We start from the raw sequence: 7905 nt of genomic DNA, 5'->3' as shown, positions 1-7905 counted from the left end.
TCTTGGGTTGATCTTAAAGTTCTACTGCCATTGTTTTGCATGTTGTTGTTGTGATCCAAGTTCATGGAATCAAAGATATAAACACCACCATCTTCGGTTGATCTTAAAAATTCAGTGTTGATGTCATTGTTGGTGTTGTTGCGGTGACCCAAATCCAGCAAATCAATGATACAACCATCATCTACAATTGACCACTGCATTTCCATTGGTGTTACTGAGAAGAAGATGAATCAACATCAAAATTTGGATGATCGAATGCGAGTTAATTAAGAAACAAGCACACCAAATAATTTAAACAATTTCACAAAACCATGATTTTATAAGTTATCTTCAATTTTTACATGAATGATCATAATGAATTTCAAAGAAACACTTCAAACAAGACATTGAAAAATTTGTAACAACACATGAAACAAAGACAAAACAAAATGATCTAACAAAAGGGTTAGAAAGATTGAAAAACATTAGATTAAACTCACTTGTTTGATTGTAGAGTTCTTTAATTTGATACCACCGTTCACACTAAAGAAAATATGGATTCAAGTTAACTTTTCGTTCAAGAGTTTGAAGCTTTTCTCTTCTCACTATAAGAATGAAATGAATGAATTGGAAAAGATACAGTATATAGATAGATATATACTTACATCTTAATAAAATCTTATGAAATATAATAAAATATTAAATGAAATAATTAATAAATGAAAAGATACAATCTTGAAATATATAATCATGTCAAACTAATATCATTAAATAACATTAAATAAGATGTCACCAAATTAAATCTAAAATAATTTAATGAAATGATCATTATTCAAATTCAAACCATAATAATAATAGTAAAAATCAAATGATAATAGTTAGTTACATATTAAATAGGCGCGCGTCTAATTAATATATCTTGACGAAATCTTTTAAAATCTTAAATTAAAAATATACAAATAAATCCTCATGATGGAAAATGTAATCTTGTCCATATCTTATGTAATTGAATAGAACCATCAATTTTATGACAATAAAATAAAAGTTAAAATCGAAAGAAAAGTACAAGAAGTGGTAATACAGTTCTTTTATTTATTTATATAATAAATGAGAAGATAAAATTAAATTGAAGGGTGTTACTGAATGATTGTTAACTTCTTAGAATTTAAAGATATTTTTATCCGTTAATAATAACAATAATTGTAATAGTCTACAATTAATAAAATTATATTATAATTTTTTATGGAATCCGTATAAAATCTACCGTTTGACCTAGAAAAGGAAGTTAAAATCTTACGAATGAGATATATACTTTTACAGCATGGATGAAAACTTAAACTCTTGAAAATCTTTTATACTATACAGTAAGAAGATTATGTGATATGAATATAAAAATTAAAATAAGATTTTAAAATAAAATATTTTGTTAAAATTACAGTAAGTTTCTTTTAATATTTTATTTTTGGTAAGATTTTGTTTTGGTCTCTCTTTGTCCATCATCGGACGGCTGAACTTACTCATCTAAATTATTCATTGTTTTCTTTCACCTCCAAACTTTTATCCTGCACTTTTATATTAATTGTGAAAAATCGATTCTTATTTTTAAAATTTTTAAATAACCTTAAATTAAGCATAACTTTAAATTTTTTAAATAACCTTAATTGTACTCTCGCACTCATACTTTCCGTTTAGATTTTGGAGGGAATTTGTGAGGAAGGAAGGGAGTAGATTTGTGAGGATTAAAGAGGATGTGTGAGGATATGTGAGGATGTTTGGATTAAGGGATGATAGAGTGAATTTGTAAGGATGATTCATAGAAATTTGTGAGTGATGGGATAGTTGGAAAGGAATTTAGAAATTATTACAAAATATTTAAATAATGAATTATGATATACTTTTTTTTTGTGTAGGTTTGAATTAATTAAATTTTTCTAATATATAATATCCATAATTACTTGCATTTTTCAATAAAAGTATAATAGAAAATATTTTTGTGTTAAATTGAAATAAATTTATTAAATATATTAAAATTTATGAATATAATATTTATTATTTTATATATTTGTTATTTTATATAATTATATAAGTTTTGTTGATATTATAATTTTATTTTATTTATTTTCATTATTTATTATTATATGTTTCTATTAATAGTATAATTAAATATTTTTGAAATTATTAAATAAATTTATGTAATATTTAATCTTGTATATTGTAATAAAATGCAGGCACGAAGGTATTTGGGTAAAATGCAAGAATCCTACATGAAATAAACACAAATCTCTTCATTTGTGTGAAGAATGACAAAAGACTTTCACCCTCTCCCTCATCCACTCTCTCACTCTCAAAACTGCTGAAAAAAAAAACACAATAAGCACCCCTCCCTCCTCTCTTCTCCCTTATCTCTCCTCATACTTGGAAACAAACACAACATTATAGTTGTAACAACTACATTCTTCTCCAGCAAAAACTTTTGAGAGCAGTTCAATCACTTGAGCATGTGTGAAATGGTTGGCGAGAAGATTCATTGTATTCAACGTTCCCTAGTGCAAAAATAATTTTCTTTTAGAGTTTTGTACTTCATTTTTTCACCTCGTTGATTTTTTTGCTGGGTTTTATGGCTTTTAAAAGCTTAAATAAAAACGCAAACGAAAACACAACTACCACTAATTAAAACACCACAAAACTTACATCAACCACCAACGTTCACTACCAACCACCACAAGCAACCACCACTACATGAAAATGAAGAAGACCCCACACTCTCCACCATACTCAAAAGAGTTTTGAAATTAAAAAAAAAGTATGGAGGTGCAAGGAGAATTAGCCTCTAGATTATATGGTTTGAAATTGGTAATTCGTCCCATTTTAGGATGGGTTGACGAGTTAATGAATTGACTTGTCACTTTTCAATTTTTCTTAGAAAAATATATATATTTTTTTTGTAGTTTTTGTTTTGTTCTTATTTATTTCGTTGTAATAATTGATAACACTTTTTTAATAATAAAAATGTAAGGAACACCATTAAACTTTAATCAAACTTTAATATTCTAATTAAATAAGATTTAATACCGTCTAACAAAACAAACTCAATATTAACAATATTTTAATGAATTAAATAATATATAAATAAATTAATGTAACTAAATTTTCAAATAAAATATCGACAACCACCAATTTTGATTTCAAAAGTACGACATTCCTTTTAAAATCACCACATATAAAGGTGGGTGAACTAGTGGTGGGTGAACTAGTGGATTGACTTGTCCCGTCTCACTTTTGATCCGGCGGGTTGAGAATTAGGCAGATCAAGTCAATACAAGTTGATAAGTTCTAAAGGTTGACCCATCCCATCTGAATGATGACGGGTTAATTCCATCACCCCTAATTTTTGGTTGGTAAATTCTCGATGCACTTCCATACTTAGTTTTAATTCCAACAATACCTTTCTGAGTATGGTGGAAATTGTGGTGCATTCTTCTTTATTTTAGAGTGGTGGTGGTTGCTTATGGTTCTGGTGGTGAACGTTGGTGGTTGAGGTAAGTTTTGTGGTATTTTTACATGTTTTTTTATTAGTAATAAACAATAAGTTAAATATGAACCACTTTAGAGGTGGTTCAACCCTTATACAAATCTTGTCAACCCTCACAAAACCAACTCTAGTACAAATCGACTAAATTACATCACTTAACCAACCTCATACAAACCAATGGATCAAGACACCAGTCAGAGTAAGAGAAAAAAGTAGAATGTGATTTGGAGGTAACCCAAGACCAAAACTTTAATTGAATCATAGCAAACAATTCTAAACAGCCAACCACACCCCCTTTGAAAATGACATTATTCTTGTGCTTCCAAATCTCGCTAATTACTGCAATCCAAATTGCTCCCAAAATATCATTAACAGATTCAGGGGCGTTACACAACCTAAACTAAAAAAATTTAATAGTGGATCATTGTGACTCACTAACGTCACACCAAGCAAAGCAAAGCAAAGACTCCATACAGACGACACTATTATGCATTCAAAAAACAAATGACGACAAGTTTCTTCCTCTAACCCACAAAGACCACACAAAAGGCTTTTAACCGCGATTTTGCGCCTTTCTAAATTGATCCTAGTTGCAATCTTATTTTCCAGCACCCTCCAAGTAAAGACAAGTGCAGAAGGCACAACTTTACTCCTCCAAAACTTTTTGTACACAAAGACATTCTCCCCTTCGTGTGCCCTCCTTAAACAATTACAAGCAGAATTCACCGTAAAAATAGGGAATTCCCCATCTTTCCAAACCCAACTGTCATTTTCTTCCAAGTCAAAACTCAACCCTTGAAGAAACTAGAGAAAAAGACTCACCAAAGGCTTTTCCCGTTCAAATAAACTCCTCCTCCAAGTTAGTTGCCACTCCCAAGAACCATTAATCCATTTTCTAAGCTCAGCCACCTTAGCATCTTTGCAAGAACTCATGGAGAAAAACCTCGAGTAGACACACTTTAGAGCCTCATCACCCGCCCAACAATCCTCCTAGAAGAAAACATTATCTCCATTTCCAATCTTCCACTTGAAAGCATCTTCGAAATTCCTCCCCCATCCTTCCGAACTTCAAACCTCCTCCAATTCTTTCTACCAGAGAGATCCTACCATTGTTCGCTCCCTCTCGCAGGCTTCTCCAACCTCCATATTTAGATTCAAGTAATTCCTTCCACAAACCACCCTTATCAGTCCCCAACCGCCAAATCCATTTCCCTAATAATGTTGTGTTAAAGACCCTCAAGTCTAGAATACCAAGACCTCCAACCCCACGAGGCTCACAAACCTTACTCTAGGAAGCCCAAGCGATCTTTCTCCTGTCAGCACCCCAACCCCGTAAGAAATTCCTTTGAATCCTCACTAACTCATTAGCCACCACGGAGGGCATTTTGAATAGAGACAGATAGAAAAACGGAATAGATGTAAGTACAAACTTAATATCGATAAATCCTCCCTGCCCAAGACAAAAACCTACCTTTCCATTTGCATAGTCTAGCCTTCATTCTTTCAATCACTCCTCCCCAAAATGCACCTCTCTTATGGCACCCTCCTACCAACATGCCCAAGTAAACAAAAGGGGTACCCATCATATCGCAATTAAGGATCGTTGCATAACGCTAGACCATTAGTTGGTCAATCCCCAACCCCCCAATCCTACTCTTCAAAAAATCCACCTTAAGCCTAGAACAGAGTTGAAAATAGTTCAAAGCCTTTTTGATATTAAAAACACTTTTAGTGTTAGCTTCGCAAAAGAATAAAGTATCATTCGCATACTATAATATGTTAACCTTCACCTTTTTCCTTCCAATCTCCAAGCTATCAATCAAGTTTTTCTCAACTACCATCCTTAGCACACCTGCCAAGCCCTCTGCCACAATAAGAAACAAAAAAGGGGCTAAAGAATCACCTTGGCGAAGCCCTTTCTTAGGAAAAAGCGCCTTAGTCGGACTGTCGTTCACAAGCACTGACACAAAAGTTGCTTCTAAGATACATTTAATCCAATGGATCCATTTGTCACAAAAACCAACCCTTTTTAACATATACAGAATGAACTCCCAACTGACAGAATCATATGCCTTCTCATAATCGACTTCAAAGAAAACACAACTTTTCTTTTTTCTCTTTACTTCATCGAAAACTTCATTAACTACTAAAACACTATCCAACAAACCCCTTCTTTCAAGAAAAATCGTTTGTCTTACGTCAATGACTTTGCTTATCACCTTTTTCAGCCATAACGATAGTAATTTCAAAATTATATTATATAAGACCCAACCAACGAGATAGGTCTAAACTCGCCAATTTACTGAGGATTTTCGACTTTAGGAATCAAGCATAAAACGACGCATTTTACCCCTTAGGCCATTTACCATTAATCGCAAAATCTTTCACTGCTGACACCACATCCTTTTTAATAACATCCCAACAAAATTTAATGAACCCAAAATTAAAATCATCTAGGCTAGGACTCTTCATACTATCGCAGCTCCAAATAGTTTCCCTGATTTCTTCTTCATTAAAAACATCGACCAACATTTCATTATCCTCCCCTGATATAGAATTGAAACTATCATTGTCCAATCTGAGCTGGGAAACATCCTTCTTGACAAATCTAGCTTCAAAAAACTCTCTGACCTTTTCTTTGACCACGTCCTTTTCCTTGCACCACCAACCATTGACTAGAACCCCATGTAACTCGTTCCTTGCCCTCCTCCATCTTACTGCCAAATGAAAAAACCTTGTGTATCCTCATTAATGCTTTGTTTGGATTAGAGGTTGTGGGTGAGTGGAAAGTTGAGGGTGTGGGAGAGTGGAAGTGTGGAGAAAGTTAAGGTTCTTGGAATTGGGGGATGCTAGAGTGAATGTGTGAAGAAAGTTTATTAGAAAGTGTGAATGATGTGATAGTTGTGAGAGTATTTTAATATATTTTAAATAGTGTAAATTGTAAGATTACAAATTTACCCTTGCATGTAAATAAATATGAAAATGAAATATTAATTAGTTTAAAGGACATTTAAGTTAATTAAAATAATTAGTATTATATTATTTAATTTATATTACATTATGTTATATATAATAATAAAGTATACTTTTGTCCATGTGTGTAAAAAAATAATAAAAAAATATTATTAATTTTGTACATAATTTTGATAATTAAAATAATTGTAAGTTTCAATTATAACTTAAAAAATAATATAAAATTGAAATGAATTAAAAAATAGAATAGAAATGAAGTATGATTTCTTCATTTTTAATTTTATTAATTGAAAAAATTTGTATTAGTAAAATTTTTGTTTGTAGATAATTTTAATATTATTAATGATTATTTAATAAATTTTATGTTATATAAATATATAATTGTTATTAATTATGATTTTGATTACTATTAATAATAACATTAATATAATTTAAGAAAAGATGTCATGAACATTAATTAGTTGCAAAAATATATAAAGTCATTACATTTGATGTAGAGAGAGATAAATACATGTTAATTTGAAATTATGCAAAACTTAAAAACATAATAATGTTAATTAGAAAAAGAAAAGACATCCCCAGTAATAACATTTTAACCTTTCTTGTGGAAACCTTCAAACGTGTTTCTAGAAGGCATATCTTATTTCGTTATCTGATAATGAGTGCATCTTTGTCATCGGCAACGTATTCATTGTACCATTTGAAAAAATTACAGCCTAGAACAATGCCACTTGTAATCTGTTTTGAAGAAAAGAATAGAATTTAACAATGAAAAAATTTAAATAACCAGTTTGCATGAAACTGGATTGAATTAAATTTACAATGTACTTGGGACAACCCCAAAATCGTTTTCCGACATTTTTTTCAGTTGTTGCGGTTCTCAAAACAGCAAAGTGTCCACAATCACAAATAGGAGCAACAAACGCACTTGTGCTCCCAGCAGCATGGTAAAAGTACCACGTGATTTTAAACCACAACCAGTGAAACTAGAGGATGATGTCATGTCATGCGCAAACATTGAAGGCTACGTAATGAATGTTATTCATTTTCCAATTTAGATAATGGACCCGAAATATTTACTTTAATCATAATAGAGTTCAAATCTTAAAAAACTTGCATTTAAAATAATATGAAGCTTAATGTTAAATATCAATTTCTCAATGTTCAAGGTGAAAACTAACAAAAAAATAAAAGTAGCAATAATAATGTTCAACATGAAAAATAGAAATAAAATAAATGACAATAACATAATGCAAATAGACAATTAATGACCTTGATGATGATGAATCTGATTCTGAGTATCCTCCATTCTGTCCATCCTTTGATCATTCTGCTCCATCCTTTCATCAAGCCTGTCAAAATGAATGTTAACGTTCCTCATGCTTTCTTTCATGTCTTGCATCCCCGCCCAAATTTGGGTT

Source organism: Phaseolus vulgaris, chromosome 7 (genome assembly GCF_051622355.1).
Source record: "Phaseolus vulgaris cultivar YP4 chromosome 7, ASM5162235v1, whole genome shotgun sequence".
In the NCBI taxonomy this organism is placed as follows: domain Eukaryota; kingdom Viridiplantae; phylum Streptophyta; class Magnoliopsida; order Fabales; family Fabaceae; genus Phaseolus; species Phaseolus vulgaris.
This window is presented reverse-complemented; position numbering follows the sequence as displayed.